We start from the raw sequence: 24,489 nt of genomic DNA, 5'->3' as shown, positions 1-24,489 counted from the left end.
ATCTACATTCCACAGTTAATAACAACATGTAGGTGAGATTGTGACTTTATGAAAAGGTAGTGATCAGGTAGTAGCAGCAGACATCTAAGAAGAACCTACAAGAATCACTGAGACTGCTGGATGTTACTGCAAAGAAGCTGCAAATTTAAAACATGTATGCTTCACACACAGCATAGAAGTCTTTCCCTCTGTTTCTGAGTTATGACGTAAAATAATGGCCAGAAAATGGTTTACGTAGAACACTATGATGTCACAGTAAAGTTGACCTTTGACCTTTTGGATATAAAATGTCATTACTTGGTTTTATCCTATTAAACATTTGTGTTCAATTTTGTCATAATTAGCGTTTGACTTCTTAAGTCATGGCCAAAAACATATATTTTTGAGGTCACAGTGACCTTGACCTTTAACCACTCAAATATAATCACTTTATCTTTGAGTCCAGGTCGACAACTGTACCAAATCTGAAGAAATTCCCTCAGGGAGTTCAAGACATTGCATTCAAAAGTGTGCAATAGACAGAAGGAAAACCCAAAACATAATGCCTCCAGCCATGGCTATAAGCAGCATGCAGGGTTGGTTTTACTGAAGAAGAGGATGGGGATGAAGAGCGACAGAGAGTTGGCCTGTTTACTGTTGGACAGGTAGGCAATGATGATCAGCTTAGTTAGCTTTCTGAAGTATCAGCTTTTCCATTACACCAAATGTAATGTTCCCACATCAGTCCAGTAGCTTGTAGTGCATATACAAGCCGTGTATAGAAAAGGGGCCAAACTGTTTACAAACAGTATCCAAAAATTCCTGCATATTTTACCCATAATACCTTTTTTCTCATCACTCAATTCTAATTTTGCATCTGTCCATTAGGCAATGTGTAAAACACTATGTTTTTGTGTGATTGTAATTGTTTAATGTGTGCGTGCACTGTATGTATATATATTTATCTGAAGATATTCTCACTCAGGGGAGGGTTAAGGTAGTTTACACCCCTGGCGGCCTCCCCTGGCTGCTGCCGCAGACAGACAAGAGACCTGGATGAATCGGCTATTGTTTGGGGTGCATGTGGCATATACGTCAGGGGACAGGGTAACCAGAGACAGACCCTCTCTACATCCCCACCAGGGAGCTGAGCCAGAGAAACTCTAGTCACGTTCAAATAAATTCTTTCCTGTCCAAATTGACACCCTTCCGTTGCCATGGTGTGGCTTTGGTTTAGTTTACAGTAATTTGGAGTCTGGGTGGCACAGGAATGTGGTGAGGGACAGAGGCTTATGGTGCACTTAAGATGACTTACGCGCTCAAATTATGGGGTGGGTTTCCAACACTTATCACTTTTCACATAAGAGGTTTACCTGCTGCTAGAATGGAGCAGGTATTTATTTAAAATGGGTTAAATATAAATTGTCAAGAAAGCCAGACTCCTGCTCTGTTGAAATTTATATCTCTCTTAGCTCCTGCTCTGTAATAGAGGCTCAACTATTCATCACTCTCACAAGATAATTATTGACCTATTGATCCATAATTCTTTATAAATGTCAGTGTTGGTCTGCGTTGGTTAAAAAGGCTCAGACTGAAGGTTGAATTTTCTTACTGCCTCTTTTGTCACTGCCATCTAATACAGTGATATTCAGTTGGACTAAAGGGCCATTAAATAACCCACTTTAAGGCAGGTTTAACTGAAGGTGCTAACCTCATGTGAAACATAACTACTTCATGTCCACAATCAAGCAGATCCTATTTGAAGCTGCCTTGAAGCTGAGCCAAACTCATTCCCAGCCAATACATCTGCTCTTAATAAAAATCAATAATCAACCTCATCAAACCAAAAACATCATGCGGTGTGTGTGTAGTTTGCACCAGGTGTAGTATAGACTGCCCCACAGCAGGAGTGAACCTTCATATGCTCACGAACAGTAAAACTGACGGACTCAGTTTTGGTCAATTTCAAACAATGACAGACCAACATGTGGTGCAGTCTTCATTTTAAACAGGCAAGATCTAATAAACGTTTCCCGTGTACACAGGGAAGACAGACACATGGTGTTCATAAGCGACATTATGCTCGCCCTGCTAAAAGGTAATGGAATCCCCACTGCACAGAGAAATTAAATACACACATGGACATATGCACACATCCACAGTCAGATCTCTCTTACACTCACTGTCTCTGTTTCTTTGTCTCTTCTACACTTTTCTCCTGTCGTATACTCATGCTCTGGATTGTCAGCACTCCTTCTGAAATCCCGTTTTAATGTAAAAACCTGTATTCAAGTGGGAGATGAGGCAGGTCAGGAATGTGGCTGTTATTTAAGTCAGTGTCCATCTTTCCTGCTATAGGTAAAGACAGGGTAAGTAAGGACTCTCAGCACAGTATCCCTACTAATGACATGCATTTACCAATGCAGGAAGCAGTGTGGCCTTTATGTAGCAAGGCACAAAGTAATGGTGTGGAGGTCAGGGTGGTGGATAGGCATGTAGCACGTCTGACTTTCATGCAACAGACAGGAGTTTCCATCTTGTCTCAAACCTGCAATAAACATTAACCTTTTTATGAAGCATAACAAGCCCAAACAGTAACCAAACGTTGTTTCTGGCGTACCAGTTCCCTATCTGAAACATATGTCCCTGAGCTTAAAGGAATACTTCACCCCCCAAATGATCATTTGTCTATCAATAACTCACCCTGTGTTATGCTGAATTCAGGAGGAAAATGTTTTTCTCACATGCCTCCACTGTGAACAAAATTCCAAAAGTCAACTCGTTCACAGCTCTTGCGGTATAATCCAAATTTCATTTATCCAATCATATGTTCCGAGACATGAACTTTTGCAAAAACCTTGCTATTTAAAACACCTCTGCATAAACAGCGCAGATGCACTATTCGTCTGTGTGTAGGACTCTTTCTGCTACAGTGTGTGAGGTTTGAATGAAAATGAATGTATTTGGGAAGCACAGGACTGCATAAATGAGGCTTGGATTTTGCTGTTGTTAAACATTGCTCCCTTTCACTTCATTTAATCAAGAATTTTCCCTGTTTGTCGATGGTTCTTTCATCATGGAGGCAGGCGACAAAACCATGTTCTCCCTGAATTCAACATTACACACCAGGGTTTTTCAGAATTGCTAAATATCAACATTATTGTCTGGTAATAGGGTTGGGACCACCAAACTCAAACATAATTCTAAACAGACCAACAGGTAAATTATTTCCTTGTTAATGGCAGGGAGGGTAAAAAGCATCATATCACATCCTACCAATGAGCAGTGAAATCTCATCTGCACTTGCCAAAAGGTCCAATAGCTGGTACACTATCATAGAACATTTGGGATGATTTGTTACACTGAGGTGTCCACAGTCAACCTTGGATCGGAATATTTTAGTACTAAAAATCAATATATGGGTGAGAATTACTGAATTGAGAATTATTGAAAAAGTCCCTAATGAAAGACCTCAAACAAGTGCTTCCAATATGAGCATACCCAAAAGTTCTGTTAGGCCAAGCGCACCCAAAGATCACCTAAGAGAACACCATCCCTTTATTTCAAGCTCTGTCTGCTGTAACCCTCCAACCCTGCAGCTCCAGTTACATTGAGCATGTGTCATACCCCATCGTTCCCACGAGGTCAACAAGTGTGTCCCAGCCTTCTTTGAAAAGCCTTGGTTACAGGGATACTGTAACAATTTTCAACCATGTATCGTAACAGTGTGGGTAGTATGTGTAAATGAACTGTGTTTTTCAGTTACATATTTTAGCTTACTGTTAAACTGTAATCTGAGATTGTTTGTTACCAGCCTGCCGCCAAATTTCTTATGTCTAAATGGACAAACTTGTGTTACATCATCCAAATGCACTTTGATAGTTGTAGGCTTATTACCTCTTGTGCAAAGGCAAATGCCACAGTCCTTTTCCTCTGTTTTCCCTAGTCATATAGATTCAATTTCAAAAGTATTTACATCTTACTACCGCATAGACACTTAAGTTTTACAAAGAGACCATCTTTCCAGCAGTGAAATACTTCTTTAAACAAGGTAGTGGAGAGTTGACCAGGCATTTCCCTTCAGTATAGTATTCAAATTGAGTCATGCTGTCCAATGCAGTGGTTATGTTTTCCAGTTGCATATTACTGTGAAAATTAAAGCAGCCTGACTTCACGCTCAGAAATCCTATGTAGCAGGGGAACAAGTAAAGGCCAGCTATGCTTCAGTCTGCCGCTAACCCCAAACTGTTTCCAATGTCTGGAAGCAGGCTCCCAATGGAAGAGCTCATCAAAAAACAGCGTTCTCCAGATGAGAACTACTCCACAATCCAAACCATCTTCCATCTCCAACTGCGGAGCGCTGACGATGTCTGCAACACGGACCACTGGGGTTCCTATTGGTTTTTATGACAGACTAGGCCAAATGTCAGTGTTTATAAAGGCGGCCTATTATCATTATTACCATTGCGTACTTCCATATGTAGCTGCCCTGGCCATGACCGCTTACAACCTGATTATTACAATAAATCTCCCCAGAAACAGGACACAGAGCAGTTAGTTTCTTTATGGCCAATGGTCCTTTTTCCAAGGCTGATCACCACATCGAACAAAAGATCAAATGTGCAGTGAGCGCAAGGCCGGAACAGTTAATCTCTCTATTTGAAAGACAGAAAACATCTCAAGTCAATAAAACACTAAAGTAATGAAGTGTAGAGTTCACGGTGTGCCAGTGGAACAATCTGGCCTTGGGGTGTGCGACAACAAGGCCGGGTTAGGTCCACAACAGTTAAAGTTGATGCTGGAACATGAAGTAAAGCTGGACGACTCTGATATATACTAGCAGGAAGAAATACACAGTGCTGACTGGCTGCTGGGAGATGAAGTGCTGAAGGAACAAGGCTGTTGTTTTTGTGCCTGCAGTCTTGAAAGGAAAGATTCGAACACGTGTGGAAACTTGCTGTTTTACTTCATTCTCCTTCAGCGTCCTTTTTACATAACCTGCTTTAATGTACGCTACACAGAGATCCAAGTGGAGACACCCAATAGAGAAATTCCAAGGTAGCAGCAGCATTAAATCAACTGTGCAGACAATCTTCAAACACACACGTGGGGTGTTAAAAGGTCATGTCACCCAGTTCTGCAGGGGACAAAATAATCTTTGATCTCAAACAGTCTTTGATAAATATTTTTAGGTCATTCTCAGATTCCCTGGTCTGGACTGGACTGCACAAAATTACTACATTTATCAAAAATAATCTTCAAGTGCAACAACACCTTTCTTTCTCACTCTGTCCCCCACTATAGGTCTGACCCTCTCTCTTTGATGAATACCTGATAATCTTTTGCGACTTACAGCAGAGTGAGGATAGCACCGCGAGTGTGTGTTAGGTGCAGGGGGAAGTTAGCGAAGAAATAGGCCAGTAAAACAGCAGACGTTATTAAAACAGTTTCAATGAATCAGAAAAAAAACTAAAGAAAAATACTTGACCTGGCCTTGGAGAAGATATATAACCCCTCTGTTCTCCTCTACTTTACTGGAGGACTAAACCAAAATGGCACAAGGCTTAGAGAGGGCGCAGCTAGCTGTGTGCAGATTTGCATTTTTGCACACGGTTTGAGTTAATGACAATGTGTGTATCATTTTTATCTTGAGCCATTGCCTGAGTCTTTTGTGATGGTGGGTGGGAGCCAAGGCCTGGCTCCGCTGCTCCATGTAGGATCTGGCTCTGTTTACCTAGTCCTGATGGAGTCCAGATGGGCTTCCTATGACTCTCCTTCACAGGCTTGCTGAGTCTGGACCACTGATTCCAGCAGCCGGGCAGAGTTGGGCGGATCGTCTCTGGATGGGCAAGAGAGAACACAGGTGGTTCTTAATTGGGATGGAAGAGATGGCTGATGTTCCGTCATGGCAAAGCTGGATATCAACTGCAGTGTGAAGGCCAGGGAGGGATGGAAAGAAGTGATCCACCACAGGAAGTCACATAGAACTAGACTTCACTCCTCTGTAATGTGAGGCTATACTGATAGAGAACTGGCAGCCTCAGCGACATTGATAATGCAGACTACTGAGCTTTGAATGATACATTAAATGCATAAAATTATCCTGCACTGCAACTTTTTTTCACAGACCGTAAAACAGCATTTTCTTTAAATGCTACGCACGACTTGTTGTGAGCCAGGTTTCACACTCTTTATGGTTAGCCTCAAAAGGAAACCAGGCCTTCCTCTCTGCCACAGAGAAGACAGGGGGGCTTCAGGGGAAAATAAGCCCCTGGGCATAATGCATAGATGGTCTCCGGCCCAGTTTCTCTCTATGGAAAAGCACTCCTAAGCCTTCAGGGTAATAGCTTCCATGTGCAAAGCCCAAATACTCCGCACAAAACTCTAATAACAACATGGAAAAAGACTCATGTTATTGCATTGCATGTCATAATCTTCAAAGGCTGACACTTCAGTTTGTCTGAGATACACCTCTGGTGACTGCTGAGGCTGTAACGTCAGGTCTGTTTAGATATGTCACAGGGAGCCCCTCATCACTCTCTCTCTCTCTCTCATGCACAAGCACACACAACACAGACGCACACTGTACTGTATACTGTATGAGTTTTACAATGTGATTTTATGGTGCTTTAAGCAGGGTGTCATCTAGCTCCTTTATATTCAAGAGAAGGCCAACATCTCTGCAGCCGATATCTCCAACAATCAGCAACTCACACCAACAGAATCTAGATTTCTATATTGATAAATACAGGGGTGGACAGTAACAAAGTATATTTACTGGAGTACTGTGCTTAAGTGCATTTTTCAGGTTTTTCTTTGGAAATGTGTGACTCTTATCCACTACATTTGAAAGACAAATATTTTACTTGACTAGACTTCATTGCTATGAAGTTTTCTCTTACTGGTTACTTTGAAGCACAGCTTTGAAGTGAACCCATGGATTTTCTTTTTTTAAAATGCAATGGACCATTAGCTGTGTTCATCACAGGAGAAAGTTCAATCACAGTAAACTCTTCCTTCTATGCCTGTCAGTCAGCTTCAGAGTGCTTGCTGCAGTTTTTGAACCATTCAGTCGCAACTTGGCGGTGGTAATGACGGCAGATGAAGATGATTCCTCACCGCCAGAGCACCCATGGCCATGTCTGGAGTCCATGTTTGAGATTTTTTTAAATAGAGACAGATTCATATTGTTTTATTTCTGTTTTTATCATGAACAAACTGCATGACTGCGCACAAAAATTCACCAACCCAAAATAGCATGTTGAGGTGTAAACATTCGTATAATTACAGATAAACATTTTAAACAAATTCATCTGTGATTGTAGTAGTCACAGTGTTTATGCTATGGTTGGTCAATGAGTCATGAGTTTCTATAAATGTATTGTGAAGACTTTGTTCAACACTGAATAAACAGCACTACAGAGAATTATTTTAACTTTAAATTTTTGACTTTGGGGTGAACTGTCCCTTTAAAACACATGCATAGTGACACACCAGGTCAGAAAATATACATTTTCTCTATGGGAACTGCCTCTAATATGCATGTATTAACATACAGTAGATGTTATTCTAAATCAGTACTGACATGGGTTATAGTACTGCACAATAGAATACATTACTGTACATATCTTGACTTGACTGGCCTTTGTCAAAGAGTCAATACATAAAACCAGCTCTGTGTCAAAAGACTACCTGTGATTACAGGCTGAAAGCTGTAATGGATACAGCAGCTCTGTAACAAATACAACAAGTTTTTCATTTGTGACAGATGTGATGGAATTGAAACGTGTCCAAATCAAAAGAAAACACACCCTGACTTTGATACCTCAGCAACAGTAACAGCCTGTGGCGAAGCAACAGGCTGTTACTGTTGCTGATGTCAGTGTTACCAACTACTGATACCAGAGATAGAGCACACATTCATGAGCTTATGCTTACATCGAGTGTGTAAACAGAGCAGGGACTGTGCAAGAGCATACACATACAGAGCAGGAAGTTCAACACGGACACACACACATGCACTTTATTTTGAAATCAAACTGGCCTTGAAACCTGAGATCACTGGTCAACTTCCACGCACTGTCAGTAGGGAGACATGTGCAAGGTAAACACCTACAAATATGCACATGCACGTGTGCTCGATTAAATATCACTGATTGCACGCCGCTACTTCCTCAATGAATGGGCCCCGCGGACACCTCTCTGCTCAGTGTGATTTCTCCACACTCTCACCAGCCCTGACAACAAAGACCATGCTGACAGTAATCCAGATTACACTGGCCTGAGCCAGGTCAGCGTGCGGAACATATACTGAGGCTTGTCAGCAGGGTCCTTGACTGCTGTACAGTTCGGTTCCTTCCCACAGTTTTACTTACAGCTGGAAATTTTTGTGACACCACTAATGCACATAAATGTTTGATTTCTGAAAGCAAAAATTAAACCTCTGGGTTTAACGTTGGCCTGTGAACACTTTCAGCACAGAGCTGAAAATGACTGCAGCCTCATTTTGGATGCGTATCATACAATGGGATTGGAGGCAGACAAATGGTGTTTATTGCATTCATGTGGTGACAGACACTGTCTTTATTTGTGTGTGCGTTGAATAAATGCATGTGCATAGTAAGTACACGTGCCACACAACTGTCCTGACCCCACATTTTAATGAGCGTGTAATTAATTTATGGCAAGATGGGGTTCACAGAGAAAAGGAACTTGAGTTTTCGATGACAACCGTGACTGTGTTTGACCTCTTAAACCCCATCGAGGTCCTCACATGTGGCAGCACTTTCTGCACATCCAGACTTGCATCCTTGTCAAAAGAGCACTATTAAAGGGCTGTCATTGTTTAAGGACCAATCAAGAGTAAGAACTGGCACGAGCTGATAGTTTGTGGGCTCGATGGGGGCAAAGTTACAGATGGTTTATTAATCTGTAGAGTCCCATCATAACAAAAGACACTTTGTTGTTGTTGTCACTTCATTTTCCTGAACGGATGATGTCAGAGTGTGAGACTGCAGTCCATTGTCCAGCCAAACCCACATCTGTGACAGCATAAGGCATCCAGAGCCATCACTCCTCTCCTCTGCTCCCCCCAAAAACAACCCGTGTTCACCAGTCATAAAGTCAAAGTGTCAGACAGTTCTAGTACGAGTCGTGCCCAAGACTAAAGGAAGGAACAAAACCAATAAGTGTAATTGCAAAGGCATTCCACGATTTAATTGCATACACGGACATTTATATGCGTCACCATTTAAGCCAGATGGAGAAAGGAGGCAAGTGGTGCTGACACTTTCCATGAGTCCCCTTTATTACTTAACACCCATGTGCCGAGACACTCACCCCAAACTCACTAGGCTGGCCTGCAGTGGAGACCTGAGCGGCTGCCCAGGTCTTTATATGAATGACGCGTAAATGGATATCCGCTCTTAATGCTCAACAGTTACACGAGCAAACACAGACCTTCAGTCAGCGGTAGTCTTTCTCACATACTGATGTCCCTGTTGAGCCCTCTTTCATCCATATTGGACTATTTGTCTTTTCTTTCCATTTCCCTGGCTCTGCCTCATGTAAAAAGATCATCTGGCATGAATATGGCATGAATCCGCTCCAAATTTTTTACTTCAGTGATTGTTATTCCAAAATCTGACAGATGACAAAAATGCTGCACTCACTCACCCAACCACCTTCAGCATTATGGCATGGATATTTCTGCACTGGCAGGTATAGATCCCTTGTGGCTACCTCTGCCTCTACCTCTTACATAACCCGCTGTCATGCTGCTCCAGGAATATTTGTTAAAAATGCTGCGAGCCATTGGACTACTGTAGCTGTGGAATGAATGGCGGTGTCCAGGTGCACTCAGTCCCCCTCCTGTCTTCAAGGACAACTACATCACCATCGTTCTCCCAGATAATAATGGAATGATTGGATCTTCCTGAGCCACCAACCTGATCCCAAATTCCATCTGTAGGAGAATAGAGAAGGTATTGTTCCTTTAACACTCCAAAACAAACGTAGTAGGCGATCTACCCTCCGCAGTCCACTCTCAAATATGTCCGACATTTTGTCCTAAAACAGCCAATAATCACAAAAGGTCATTCTCTTGGATTTTGACCTCAGCCAGCGGGTCATTCTCGCTTTCCCTGATTTATATATTCTCTCCCTGCATTTTTTCTTCATTTAAACTCTGCCCCACTCCTTCACACATTCCCTTTGGCTCTTCAATAACAACAGCGCTGAGTGGTTTAACACACCCTGGTCAAGGTCAAGCAACGCCCAGCGATCACTGGTGACCTTCACAGCAGCTGCAAATGCGAGTGCTTTAACAAACACACTCAGGGTCAGAGATGCGCTGACTGCCTGACCCCGGCTATCAGTGAGACATGAATACATAGACATGCTCTTGTATGCAAATATGCATGTCAAGTCATCAATGTTGATCCAGCACTGACGGGCAAACAACAGATAGTCATGGGCAGATGAGTGCGCCACACCCCCACCTCTGAAAATATACACTCCACTGCTCCGTATTTCTGACAGGTAGTAAGAGGTCCGTCAAAGCCCAGATGTTAACGTGAAAAAGGATTGTTTTTATACCTAACTGAGATCATGTTATAAAAGCAGCTTAAAATGGGGACCATGAATGGAAAAGCTGAGTGAATTAGGAATGGCATCCATCCAGGCCTTCTGATGTGTGAATAAGTGGAGCTTGAATCTGAAAATGGAGTTCAGCAAGTTCAAACACAAATGAAGACGGATTAGGCTTATTACAAACATACCAGCGTGTCTTTACAGTGAAAATGCAAACTCAAACAAGTATGATACACTGCTATGTGTCTTTCGTCAACTATAATGGCATTTTCTTCATGGGTATGAAATCAGCAAATGTAGTGGCCTGGTAACAGAAATTCCACGGTGTGTTTTTAAAGTGAGGACATGCCTCAAGTGAATCATTTGAAGCTTCATGAAATGATGTCATGAGCGAAAGGTCAGAGCAGGTCACGTCAGGAACAACAGAGGCCCCTTTTTAGAGCAACACTGGATGACAGATGGGGCAATAAATACATGGGAAATATCAATTTCCAACTGTATTGGTGCAGGACCTTATTGGAGAATAGGAGATGTTTTATTAGAGATTTGTTTATAAGAGATAAAACAGCCCACCTTAACGTGCTGCGAGAATCGTCCCTAGTTTGAACTCATAGTCCAGTGTACTGCCAGTACAATCCTGCCAACACAAGCTTCAAACCTGCCAATACAAGCCAAGAAATTTCCCTTGAGAGTCAAAGTTGGAAAGTGTGACAATGGACTGACAGTAGGGGGACAATGGAAGAACTGTGGTTCCAGAAACAATAGGACAAAAATGTTTTGGGAAAATGTTTTGGGATCATACACAATGCAGAGATACGACTGCGGTGTTGTGGTGGGATCTTGGTGGAAGGATAACCATCGGGAGAGAGAAAGAGGGAGAAGCCGTGCAGTGCGTCTGAATATACTGGAGCAGTGTATCAGAGCGAGGACGAAGTGCAGAGCCTCGTAAATCTACAAACACATTCAGAGAACTTAAGAAAGCCCAGGTGTCCCCTGCACCCGAAGCATGCACACACAGCGGCTATTTGACCTACAGCAGATCACACAAAACTCTTTATGTGACATATATATGACATTATACGGCATGTGAACTACATTTCGGATAGTTTCTTGGAAAATGCAACGGCATAAAAATGTCAAAATAGTGAGATAATGTGGTCAGAAGAATCTAAAGGTTTTTAACACTCATTATCAGCCAAGTGATATGCAATAAACTTGCAACAGTGTATATGAAGGATCCATTAAATTGTTTCTGTTTTGTTTGTATGCATGCATGTGTGTGTGTGTGTGTGTGTGTGTGTGTGTGTGTGTGTGTGTGTGTGTGTGTGTGTGTGTGTTGCCATGGCTCCCATTAAGGATATTAAACACAAACTGATTAGATGCTGGCAACATTTTGACACAGATACTGCTGCGAAATTACACAGAAATATCCCCCACTGTTCAGACTCATTCATCTACTAAAGATGTTTACTTCATTATTATCAGTATTTACCATTATTTCCCTATTACGGCTTGTGTACATAATGGCGTAATTGACAGAAACTGAACACTGTTCAAGGTTGTTAGAGGAACAAAAATGTGGAAATTTTTTCTTCCCCTCTAATGTTGACAAAGGTCACGAAGACTGATAAAGACATTATGTTTGCATGAACAAAATTAATGAAGTAAAGAAATAAACAAAGAATTGGAGAGTCACAACTGCTGGTACTCTCAAGACAAAATTCCAACTTAATCCCAACTTCCCTTTCTGCTGTCATGCATCGTAACTGCATTTGGCTGTGGGTAGCAAAGCTGTTACTAATTGATCTCCTTCTCTCTCTGCCATTTATTTTCCAGTCTCTCCTTAAAGACATTTGTCACACTCATCTTTTTTTAATATGTATATATAAATATATTCAGAGGCCTGTTACATAAAGCTGCAGCAGGTGACTTTTATTAAAATAACTTTGTGTCATATTTGCTGAAGCCTCCACTATATTTTGAAACAAGTACATGAGTCAGATAATCTGCAAAAAAAAAAAAATTACATCCCTCCTTTTCCAACTGCTTCCAGTGGCATTTGCTAGAATCTACTGCGGCGCATCAAAAACAGCCAATCGGAGTCGAGGAGTCTCTGACGCAGCTGTCAATCATGTCAAGTGCTGCTCGTGAGCTGCTAGTCAAACTGTCAAACTAGGCATTCTGTTACTGTGTTCTCAGAATCATACATAGTGTTCTGTTTAGCTGTAAAATAATAGAGTTTGTAATCTGGCCACCATAATGGATACAGTCGAGTCAACCAAATTACAAGGTCACAAACTTTCTCATTTTACATCTTAACAGTTCTACAATATGTTTCTGAGAATATTTGAGAATTAGGCAATACAGTAACAGAATATTTATACATATTTGATCAGCGCTGCCTAGTTTGACAGTTTGACCACAGCTCACGAGCAGTAGTTGACTTGATAGCTGCGTCTGAGACTCCTCGCCTCTGACTGGCTGTTTTTGGTGTGGCGAATACCACTGGAAGCAGTAGGAAGAGGGAGGAGGGACATGATTTATTTCACAGATTATCTGTCTCATATCTGTCAGAATACAGTGACAGTTTCAGCAAATATGACACAAAGTTATTATCATTACAGTTACAAACTACATAACAGACTTCTAAATATATTTAGAGGCGACGAGCAGCTGCGTTAGAGACTCGTGCGGTAAGACCATTAGAAGTGCCACAAGGCAATAGATTGAGGAAATGACCATGATAACGTGATGCTGATGGGGTAATAACCAGGTCCTTACAGGTAATGACCAGGTCCTCTTGAGTCTCAACCCCTCCCTGTCACAATGTGTTGTGCTGAAGTGTAGTTTGGGGTAGAGAGAGGTATGACTGTCCATCTGGGTTTCAAGAAGTTTTATGTTTATGCAGGAGTGAAACCAAAACACAGCATGAAGACACAGTCAGCTAGAACACATTCAGACAGGATTCATTGTGTCCCCCGGCCACTTGCTGAAACTCATCCAAGGCTTTGACAGTGAAAAAAAAGCACCATATGTGTGCTGAATGTCTACCCCCTTGTGGACAAATGAAATATTGCTCAGCTATGCACAGTATACCACGAGCCAGATGGGAACTTCTGATGCAGGACAATAAAATAAAGAAAACAAAAAAAAACTGGATTGAAAACTAAATCCCATTTAATGTTGAATGAATAATATAAAATAACCTGGCAAAGATGCAGAGGTGCAGTTGGTTCAACATAGATGTGAATGTCAAGATATGTGAATCCTCCAATCCCTACTTCTGCCCTCGCTGTTTTTGTGAATACAACTGTCAGGTTAATCTTCATCAACCTGAGACAAACCTGTGGTTTGACTGTTCATGCCAAGCAACATCGAAAAGCTGTAAAGGCTGCCAACTCAAAGCCCTAAAGGCCTTACTGTAGGCAGAGCAGCAATGTGCAGTGAACCTTCTAACCCTCAGCTGCAGAGAAATCACACTAGTATTGCTGTCACCACAATGTGCTAACTTAAGACTGCCATTCCAAGTTTAGCAGATGTACCCCCACTCTCTCTTTCATGCACACAAACATACACTGTTTGCTTTATTCACCTCTCACTTCCTCTTCCTATTAGTCTCACGGAGATTGAAGTTGGCACACAAAGCTCCACCAGGGAAAGGAGATAGGAAGGGAGATTTCTCTGCAACCGATCCTGAACTCTGATAGGTCTTTCCACGCAGACTGGGAAAGATTTAGTCTCTTAGGAACAAGACTAGAGAGACACGAGCAGTTTAGTACATCATGATGCTGTATGTCGGAGCAAAACAGTTTGGATGCCTTTGGCGATGTGCTTTAAACTCTGATACTGATCTGAGAGCTGTTGCTTACATAGTGAATCACCATGGCGCAGTCTTGGCACGGCAGTACCGATTAACCAAAGTAACTGTTTCTCTTCGCTAGGATGTATTTGATTTGCGTATTCATTCTTTAAAATGGATGGAGAGGTTTTTTTTTTCAGTTTTAAATTATATCTTCAAACAGCAAATAATGCACATGCACACCAAAATAAGTAAAAGTAAAATTTTGGATTTAGGGGGATATATTGGCAGAAATGGAATACCAATGGAATATAATAATAATAACTATGTTTTCTTTAGTGTAAAATCACCTGAAAATAAGAATTAGAATGAACTGTTTATACCTACATAGGGAGCAGGTCTTCGTCTACAGAGTCCACCATGTTACTCCACCATGTTTCTATAGTAACCCAAAACAGACTAACCAAACACTGCCTCTAGATAGCATCAGAACAGCATCGGAAAAACACTGATTTTTTAATTTTAAACTGATTTATTCAGTGTTTTTACAGCTTTTAACCACCCAGTCCTTTTTGTATTGGTTGAAATCACTTGGTCCAGAAACAAGAAGACCTCTGCGGATAATTTGGCTCCTGGTAAAAACCTCCTGACCAACGAACACTGAAGGAATTCTAATCGGGAGAAGTTTCAGATGGTTGCAATCTGTAATCCTCACCACTAGACGCCACTTAACCTCTCTAAATCTTACACAGTGTTTCTTTAGGTTGTTATACATTCAAGTTGCTCCCGTCCTAGTTTAAAAATGAATGTAGGGAGCAGTTTAACTGTGCGATCAATGGAGTGGGGCACACAGATGATACAAAATAAATGTCATTCCAAAAACATATTGCAAAGAATCGTTTTGTGTTTCAGCATCTTGCTTTAATCAGAGGCAGACAGATTCCAATCATTGGCCATTAAACCCCTCTCTCTTAGGACAGATGTGCAAGTGGTGCCATTCATCATGCAGACAGGGCAAATAATACTGTCATTCTTAGAAAGCTGATGTCTATGTAATGTCCTTTTTATGACTCATATACATTTGTAACTTCTCTGTATGCAAGAGCAGATGCATAACAGTGTGTGAATAAGTTTCATAAGAGACAAAAAAGAAAGATTAAACTCAAAGCTCAAATAAAACCAAAGATCCTGTGTGGTCAGGCACTGAGATCAAGGATCATTCCAACGATAATCATTAGCAACTGAGCCAAACAAAATTTGGGTGTAGCTATGATTCAATTCAAAGTAGACACCATTAAGAGAAACCAGCGTGGGTGGATTAAACATTTGTGTGAGCATTTGAGTATATGTGAACTTCTGTGTCTCTGTATGGCAGTATGGATACCTGTTATCCAGTGCCAGTGCTGTGAACCCCAACACAGCACTGGCACTGGATAACAGACACCCCAGGGGATCGGGGCCCCCGCCAGAGCTTACAGCGACTCTGAAAGCAAAACACATAAATAACAACAAGAATAATTACCATCACCATCCCCGTTTTGCAGCAAACTTGCACAGCAACCACACCAAGCACAGCAAGGGAGACGTGGGATCTGGGGATCTTGGAGCAAATCAAAACCAACACTCTCTTTCCTGGGAAGGTCCCAGGGCCTTTGTTATCTGTCTTCAAACCAGTATGATTCATCAGCTGTGTTATGGATGTTATTGTTGGCGCGGCGATGGGTTCTTCTCATAACACCAGAAGTACAGCAGAGATAAATGCCTTTTACATCACTGTATCCCCATCCACCTGACATTTATGAGCAGTATTTGTGTTGATCATTTCATAACAGCTTGAGCAGGTAGAGCCCTTTCATTCTCCATACTGAGGGCGCTTTACATCAGCCATAAAAGGATGAAGCCACCGCTCCACATCCTATACCCCATCCCCCCACCCGACACGCACAAAGAATGCCACTAGCTGTCAATCATTTTAACTGACCCGGCCTCTCATATCCCACAAACCCAATCATCAGTGATTGTCAGATGGTAGGTCTATAAAGCCTGGTGTTTACCCCGTCTAGACAGACTGGGGGACTGGCAGCCATGGGCATCTGAGTAGTATATTGCACCCAGTTTAACCACAGATGAGAGCTCCACTGTCATTTACACCATAAATCAGCCCCCTCGCACATAAACAGCCTATAAGGGTTGGGGTGTTGAGAAACCAATTTGAAGAGTAATCTGAAAACAATGTTTCAAAGCGCAAGAAGCTCGGCGAAGGAATTCCCTTTTGATCAAACACATCAGTGCACTTGATTCCTGAGGCTAAACAGTGCATTGCAATAAATCATCAGGATGAAGCCACAGTATAGTTTCTGTGGTTCCCATACCATGTTGTGTTAGCATGCCCGGTAAACCAGCTTCATGAATAAAGTGAGACAAGGCAGAATTGTCTTGGAGAAACAGAAACTCTTTATCAATCCTGCTTCACAGGAGCAAACATTGCACTAAGGTGAACAGAGCTAAATTTTCACACAGTTATCTGAGCAAATAAGAATAGTTCTTGCTTGCGCTCTCCTCTCCAAAAAACAAATATTATTTCCCCCCTTCAACTGGCCAAGCGCTGACAGAGACACACTGTACTAGGCCTCTCCTCAGTGTTTCCAGCTGAAACCTCACTCAGACCTCAATTTAACATGGCACACAGTGATGCCTGGAAAAAATTATACCACCACACATATTATCATATTAATTACCACAGCGTATTTTCGCTCACCAGGAGGAGAAAGAATAAAGAATCACAAAAATGAAAATGCTGTCTAACCAGAGGAATTTGTTTACGCAGAAGTTATGAGGCAAAAAAAAAGCGGAGAAACACTCTTAAACAGAAGATTTTTCAAAACACCACATTTTGCAAGATGGGCTTTGGAAAAAAAACAAAAGACTAATTGCAACATCAAGCTTGAACATCTGTTGGAGGATGGATTAACACGCTGAGCAATGTGTGGGTGCTTTTCAAGAACACCAGACTTCTCATACTAAATATAGGGCTGCGATTGTATATTTGGGATTCTAGAAATGTAGATAAAGGCACAGGGAGGGGGGAATAACCTGCACAGCTGTGACAGGTCCACTAAACAGTGCTGCTGCCGTTGCTGTGATGTGGACCGACAGCCTCTCCTATCAGCCCTTCGACTGGAACCGCTGCCATATCACTGGCAGGAAGTAGACCTGTTATTGTTATGACCTCAAAGGCTTTGGGTGGTCCACATTCAGACACACAAACAAACACACATATGAAGAGAGAGAGACATGAACCAGCAGGCATACACAAATGTAACTATCCAAAACACTTTGATAGACACTCTCCAAACACCTGCAGTTTCCTATGAGAGCACACACATGGCTGCTTGCACTGACCTACAATGACCTGCAGTGCTTTCACCCACCCTTTTATATACAATATCTGACTTTACTCATGTAATGAATGCAATCTATTTACATTAAAATCATAAAAAACAGGCAAAATTATCCTTTGACGATCTCGGAACCCATTGGCAAGTGATCTGATGAAGATGAGACTCTGAGGACAATGTTCAATATTTTGTGAGATCCAGTGTAGCAAGTTGATGTCCCGACATGGATGCATTACTTAACAAGCCTATTGGGCACAGGCCCAGGGGCCCAAAGTGTCAGGGCCTGGTCTTCACCGGCAAAATGTCACTCAAATTAACACGTACTGACGAGGACGGGACTCAAAATGACCACTAAGAGATGCAGAGGAACGGCAAAGAGAACCAAAAAACTACTAAAACAGGCAAAACAACCACCAGTGGCCACAAAACAACCACAAACAGATGCAAATAAACTGCAAAGAGACACAAAACAACCCAAAAAAAAGGCAAAATCACCACAAACACAAAACAACAACATAAAGGAAAAATCCCTACAACGTCTGTGTGTCTTGCTCCTATGGAGGAGAAGTGGAGGGGTCTTTTGCGAATCTATGCCCAGGGGGACCTTTGTCTCATAATCCACCCATGCATCCGGACCAAGACTTCCTCTGTTGTGCCCCCGTCATTCTGGCAAATCTCTATAGATACATAGCTGATGCATTTACAGACTGCATCTCAGCTCATGTGTTCCGCCTCTACATACAGACCATTTACCAGCCACTCAAATGTAATCGGCCACAAACAAACTACAAACGGAAACCAGAATGCTTCCAATACCTAAATCCTGTCCTGTTGCTTACATATGCTGCATACATATGCAGATAACTGTTCATAGAGATGATTCCAGCATGACTCATACGGCCAAAGACACTCCATATACAAACCGTATGTCTAGAAACATATGCACATGGAGAGATATACATCAGTCACAGGCTGATATAGTTTGCACAGTAGTCTGTCAGTGGATGACATGAGCTGGCAGAGATTCATCGTGGCTAGAGTACAACACCGACCTGTCCAAACAACAACATGCTCAACCTCGCCCAAGATAAGCAGGACGGAGCTAATCTCCACACAAAAGACACAAAGCTGAGCACTTTAACAAGATAAATCTGAGAAAACATGGAGGTGCTGCTCCTAGCAGGTCTTTGTTCAGCGCTCAGTTACTTTTCTTTTGGGGATTTTAGCTCTAAAATCAGATCCATTAGTAGCCTGGTTTAGCGTGTGGTGACATTTCAGTGATGCACTCAAAGCTGTTTGGATTTAGAGTTCACATTGCTCAGTTTAAAATACAATCCATCAGCACCCAGCAGAGTGAAACATTACTGTATCCAGTTACCAGGAGAGAAACCCTAGACCTGCGAGGACACAGGTCTCACACATGCAGATGGGAAAACACTCACCCACCCTCAGACAGACTGAAAATGACATCCTCATATCGGCTTTAACAAACCTTTACAGCAGTCCCACTCCCATTTTGTCATGCCCACACACACGTGTAACACACACAAACACACATGCACATAGACAAATAGTGGCAATCAGTGGGTGGATGTCAGCCCCCAGACAGGAACTGCTCCCAGCGCTGGCAACGTAGCTCATAAATCACTGCACACATTGGGGTAATGATCCATTGAGAATGCGAGGTGAAACTCCCCTGTAAAATACAATGCCCCTTTTAAAGACCACACTGCAGCACTCGCAGCTCTGCCTCCTGCGTGCCAGTGCTATCATTAACACCATTATCACTGTGCACGGCTCTGACAAAACCTCAACACAAAGAAGCAATGCACAAATAGAACAGATTGGGGAAAGGCTGTAATTCTTGTGGTGCTTCAGTCGTGGCTTTGCTGCCCATTGTGGCGCATTTGCTATCAATTATTCAAATGTGTACTTTTATTTTATTGGATTTCCGTGCCAAACGGCATAAAACCTTTCACCAATATATCTTATCTAAGCTTTGTACTTGTGAGTGTTAAAAGACACAAATAAAACATTTCTAGGTTAACAATAAAAAAAACATCTGTACCTGGAATAAAGCTGCCACAATATCACAGTTCCAGTTCAGCTTCAACAAATCTTAATCCAAAAACATTATTGTTGTTGGCATTTGTGGCATGGTTATTTGAACATCTGGCAAAAATCAGAGAAAACTGGGTCTATTCTGGCCTCCTTTTATTAAACGTTTACAACAACCATGTTAATATTTGACATGCTAATGGACGATATATATTTGCAACGTAAACATGAAAATAAAAACATGAAAAAAACGTATCTTCTTATGGAAGAGTTAAAGTATCTTTAGGATTCATCTTACTCTGTTCATCAATTCAAAAAACTCTGCAATCCATTTAGACTGATATAACACACTTCTGAAGGTACTTTGGGTTCTTCCTCTCATTTTAGGATATTTCTCCGATGACTAACAGAGTTCAAGGAATTCCAAAATGCATCAAAATTCACTTCAGGGAAAAACTCAATTTCAGAAAATTTCCCAGCAACATGACTCCGCAACCCCGTCTTTTTTATGTATCTTGATATCTACTGAGAAACTATCTTCATAAGATGCTTTATATTCAGCTGGGCACTGTAGTTAATACTGTGTCCTATAAAGTATGTGAGAGGGACCTTGCGGCCCGAAAGAAGTAGATCCCGAGACTGATGTGAAACCTGGTGTTCATATTCTGCGGATTTCCTCCACGTTAATTTCATCAATTATGTATTTACCTGCAATCTGCAGGCTATCTGCTCTTCACAGGAGGAGAGGGGCACGTTTACCTGGTAGCAATTTAGAGATTCAGATTGATTAGTATACAAACAGCTCCTTGGGGGCTAATCATAAAATCAGATTCAAAGGTGAAGTTCAACAAGGGATCAGTTACCCATTGATGATTGTTTCCAAGTACTTGCCAATTAGAGCAATACAGCATCAGCAGGGCATCTTTGTTTTTTAAACATGCATAGCAGCTACAAACGTATAATATTACCTGTAAGTAGATCATCATCAGTCTATTTTTCCAAACAATTTCACATCAGCATTACTATGCCGCTGCCCCCTAGTGGCTGGACCTAACATCACAGACCACCACTGTTCAATGTACTGAACTGCTCTCCTCCAGTGGCTCCTCAGCTTACCAGTTTCCACAGTATAGAGCACTCAAGAGAGCCGTGGGACTGTGTTGACAGTGTGTGAAGCTGCCTGCTGGTGAAGTCCAACAAGCGCTCCACAAAAATCCCTGCGGCACATTCTGAGCAACATGAATTTGCTAGTGACTTGCACTGAGCCTAACAGCAGAGTAAGAATGGAAAAATCTTGCTGTCCTTAACCAGAATTATGAGCTTTCAAGAGTGAAGGGAGCAAGATTCACAGCCACAGTGCTCCAACAGTATTCCTGTGTACTGGTAATGCTAGGTAAAATCTCGGGAGAGATCTCGTTCAGTACTGTGAGATATGTACAGTACATTATGTTCCCCACCACAGGCTGAAAATTCATCTTTCCAAGAAGACTCACGTCAGCTTCTGTCCAGTAAATCTTACTTTTTCTGCTCACTCTGAGCACTCTAGATGTATCCTCTCTCCTTAGCTCTTCACATTTAATGATCTGCAGATCAAACCGTGGTGATCAGCAATGTATTTTCACAACTTGATTAAATGTGTGTATTTCTAACATTTTAGTCTTCAATTAATCCATTTTATGTTGGAAATGCTTCCCATGTGTTGAGACATGAAGTTGTAAATTCACTGACTATTTAGAGAACTTCTGAGTTTGTCTAATGGCCCCAATTTGAAGTTATTGGGATAGTCTAATTTCAAAAATGGTAATCATGTGTGCTATAGGCTGTGGACATATTAAACATTAGTGTCATTACAGTACATCAGAGGCGAAGGACTCTCTCGTGCCAGCTACTTATCGAAAGTTACGTCGTAGTCAACCAAACTTCTGATGACAAGATTTATTGACTGAATCTGGCACTTATTAGCTCCACAGCTAGATGAATAGATTTTTAAGTGGATTGTACTAGGTTGAAAACTCAAGGCTTTGAAGACATCTAAGGATAATTTAAACTGCATGTAGCCGGTCACCATGACGCCAAGTTAATTAGCTTGACTATTTTCCTTCAAAGGGATTAAAAACAGTGGTAAAATTGACTATATTACATTTGATACTATCCATTAGAGCAATGTTTGACCCCAAAATACCAGGCCTGACCCTACATTCATACATAGTTTTTGCCCAAACCTGACCTGAGCCTGAACCACAGCAGCACTTTTGGGCCCGAGCCCAGTTAAAAACCACTGTAAAAAAAAATAAACAATACAAGTTAAAGTCAGCTAAAGTTTTTCAGCGCACTAACATCTGTGGCACACATTGTGTTTGTAAATAGTGATTCTGGGTGTCAGAGAGCACAAACTGGACCATTCGTAAATTCGGAGCACTTTTCAAACTAAATGTTACTGTGCGGTTATTCAGAGCACCACGGTCTTGGAGTGGCAGAACGCACTGTGCTGCTCTGTCTCTTCAGACAGAGCAGCACAGTGAATGTGAAACTACTCATTCATTCATTAATATGGAAATATGGAAATTGGAGTGAACCTGACCCAATTCAAGCCTGTGGGAATGCTGAGAAATGAGAGTCTGAGGAGCAGCACACAGGTTAACACATTTCATTGGTTACACATTCACCTATGGGGGAATGTAACACATACTAAAGATGCAATCAATCCCTGAACTGTAGGTCAAAACCACAGTATCAACATATTTTGCATAATAGTGGCAGACAAGTGCACATCGTTTTTATTTAGTGTTCGGCAAAAAAACATTAAGCATCAAACCTCATGCAGCATAATCCACTCCTCCACCCATGATTCACATGTTCAGTAGGTTCCAAACACGCTACTACTTCCCTGTCACGCATTTGCCTCCTCATAAATCTGAAGCTTTGCTGGAAGTAAAGCATTTAGATATTTATGGTGAAATAAAGATTGTTTGGAACAGACTAACAATCAGGATGAAGAGTGGAAAAGTGGATCACTGGGATCAGTGGACTTTGAGAAGTTTCTAAGGGAATTTTAACATGTTTTGACGTGATTTTTGCCGTGACTCTGAGTTGCCATTGGAATTAACTAAAACTGGTGTGAATCCAAGATGACTACAGCTGCCAGTCTGCACAGAGGAGGAAGCTACAAACTTCAGAGCTATTTTGTCATGCACACAGAGTGAGTATGAGACTCAAAAGTTACATGTTTAGTGTTCCTGTAACATAATTTGGTTGATAAGTGGAGACTGTATCAGCATTTCTCAAAACCCCCCTCACTATCACACTGGGATTGCAGTTAATGTACCAAACAATCAAACTAAACAGTTAATTTTATCCACTGCCGCTGCCAAACCTGTCTGAACATAATGACTCAGCGTCTCTCAGTGTGAGTCAGACATACGGAAATAAATGTGTAATACTTGACATCTGTATAAATTGTATTTAAAAGTAAAAGGATTCGACACTCATCGGATTTGGAGGGCATAGTGGAAAAATTGTAAAAATCTTTAAAACACGTAATACTTAGACATTTCCAAATCTTTTTATTTCTGTGTGATGACACACATTTGTCTCTCGTATTGAGACTTCTTACCCTCCATATATTGGTGATGTGTGCATGCAGCATAGATGCACATAACATAAAACACTAAGGACACATAAGGTAGGTATGCATGCAATACAAAACAATAATTGGTAATTTATACATGCTTAAATAATTCTGCACTTACTGTTTGGGATTCTGGAAGAGTTGTACCTGTTTCTGCAACTGATCTCTGCTGTTTGGTCACTCTCTCCTATCAGGGACAAGAGTAGAAATTCATTATCATTATTTCACACTCAGGAGGAAGGAAAACACACACCACTGGTTCACTACAGCACTCAACGAGTTTGATATGTAAAAACTACAGTGGTGCTGCTCGGCAGAGGAACACACCCACTTTGGATTTTATCAGCTCATCAAGTGGTCGTTATCAGTTGTCATCAGAAGCATAAGCCCCTTTTACACTGCCTCTTCAAGACAGGAATTTCATGCCATTATGCCATCTTGCCACCTTGCCATTCTATGTCAAAGGTACAATCGTGGAATGGGGGAACAGAGTTGTATCGCCTTCAAGCTGGCAACAGAGGTAGTAACAGTGCCGAAACGTGTGTGAAAGGGACAGTCGGAGGGGCGGGACTATGAACAGGACAGGACAGGTGTGACGTTTTGACGACGTGTTATGTGTGCAACATATCTGGGAGAGTTAAAAAGCAGCTTATAGCAGTTAGCAGCTAACTCAAAGGAGGAGAACAATCGGCAAAAATGTCTGCAAAGTGGGAGGTCAATGAGGGCTGGGAGCTCCGAGCAGAGGACGAGATCAGCCGCCATATAACAGGGATGGTAAATGATTGTTGTTGCCATATTAAATGTATGCCATTGTTAATGTTTATAAAGCGCTAATGACATGTTGTGCTATATGTCACGCTAGAGGCCAACACTTTTATAGCCTACTACATGTCACGCACAGTACACGTTTTTTGCTTCTGCTATACCGGCATGCTGCCTAAAATCACACACTGAAGCAGCAGGATGCAGCTATTATTTAGTTCTGTGTAAAAATGTAAAGGTGGCATAAAGCGGAGACTTCATAGTGGCCCTATAGT

At 41.6% G+C, this 24,489-nt stretch overlaps 1 protein-coding gene across 6 annotated transcripts in view; it reads right to left on the bottom strand.

The window, feature by feature from the left end:
• Positions 1 to 24,489, bottom strand: part of LOC125887129 (zinc finger protein 469) — a 230,937-nt gene that overhangs the window by 181,027 nt on the left and 25,421 nt on the right. For 3 of the 6 annotated variants that reach the window (XM_049573684.1, XM_049573689.1, XM_049573687.1), the window contains exon 2: positions 23,574 to 23,639. The exons of 1 other annotated variant lie outside the window; for it this stretch is intronic. The gene's annotated coding sequence lies outside the window, so the exon portion shown is untranslated. Of the gene's footprint in view, positions 1 to 5,713; positions 5,819 to 23,573; positions 23,640 to 24,489 lie in introns of all 6 variants that reach the window. 2 more of the 6 variants (XM_049573685.1, XM_049573686.1) reach the window with 1 other exon arrangement.

This window comes from Epinephelus fuscoguttatus, linkage group LG4 (genome assembly GCF_011397635.1).
Source record: "Epinephelus fuscoguttatus linkage group LG4, E.fuscoguttatus.final_Chr_v1".
Taxonomy (NCBI): domain Eukaryota; kingdom Metazoa; phylum Chordata; class Actinopteri; order Perciformes; family Serranidae; genus Epinephelus; species Epinephelus fuscoguttatus.
Note: the sequence above shows the minus strand (reverse complement) of the source record. Positions and strands in the feature narration are given on the sequence as shown.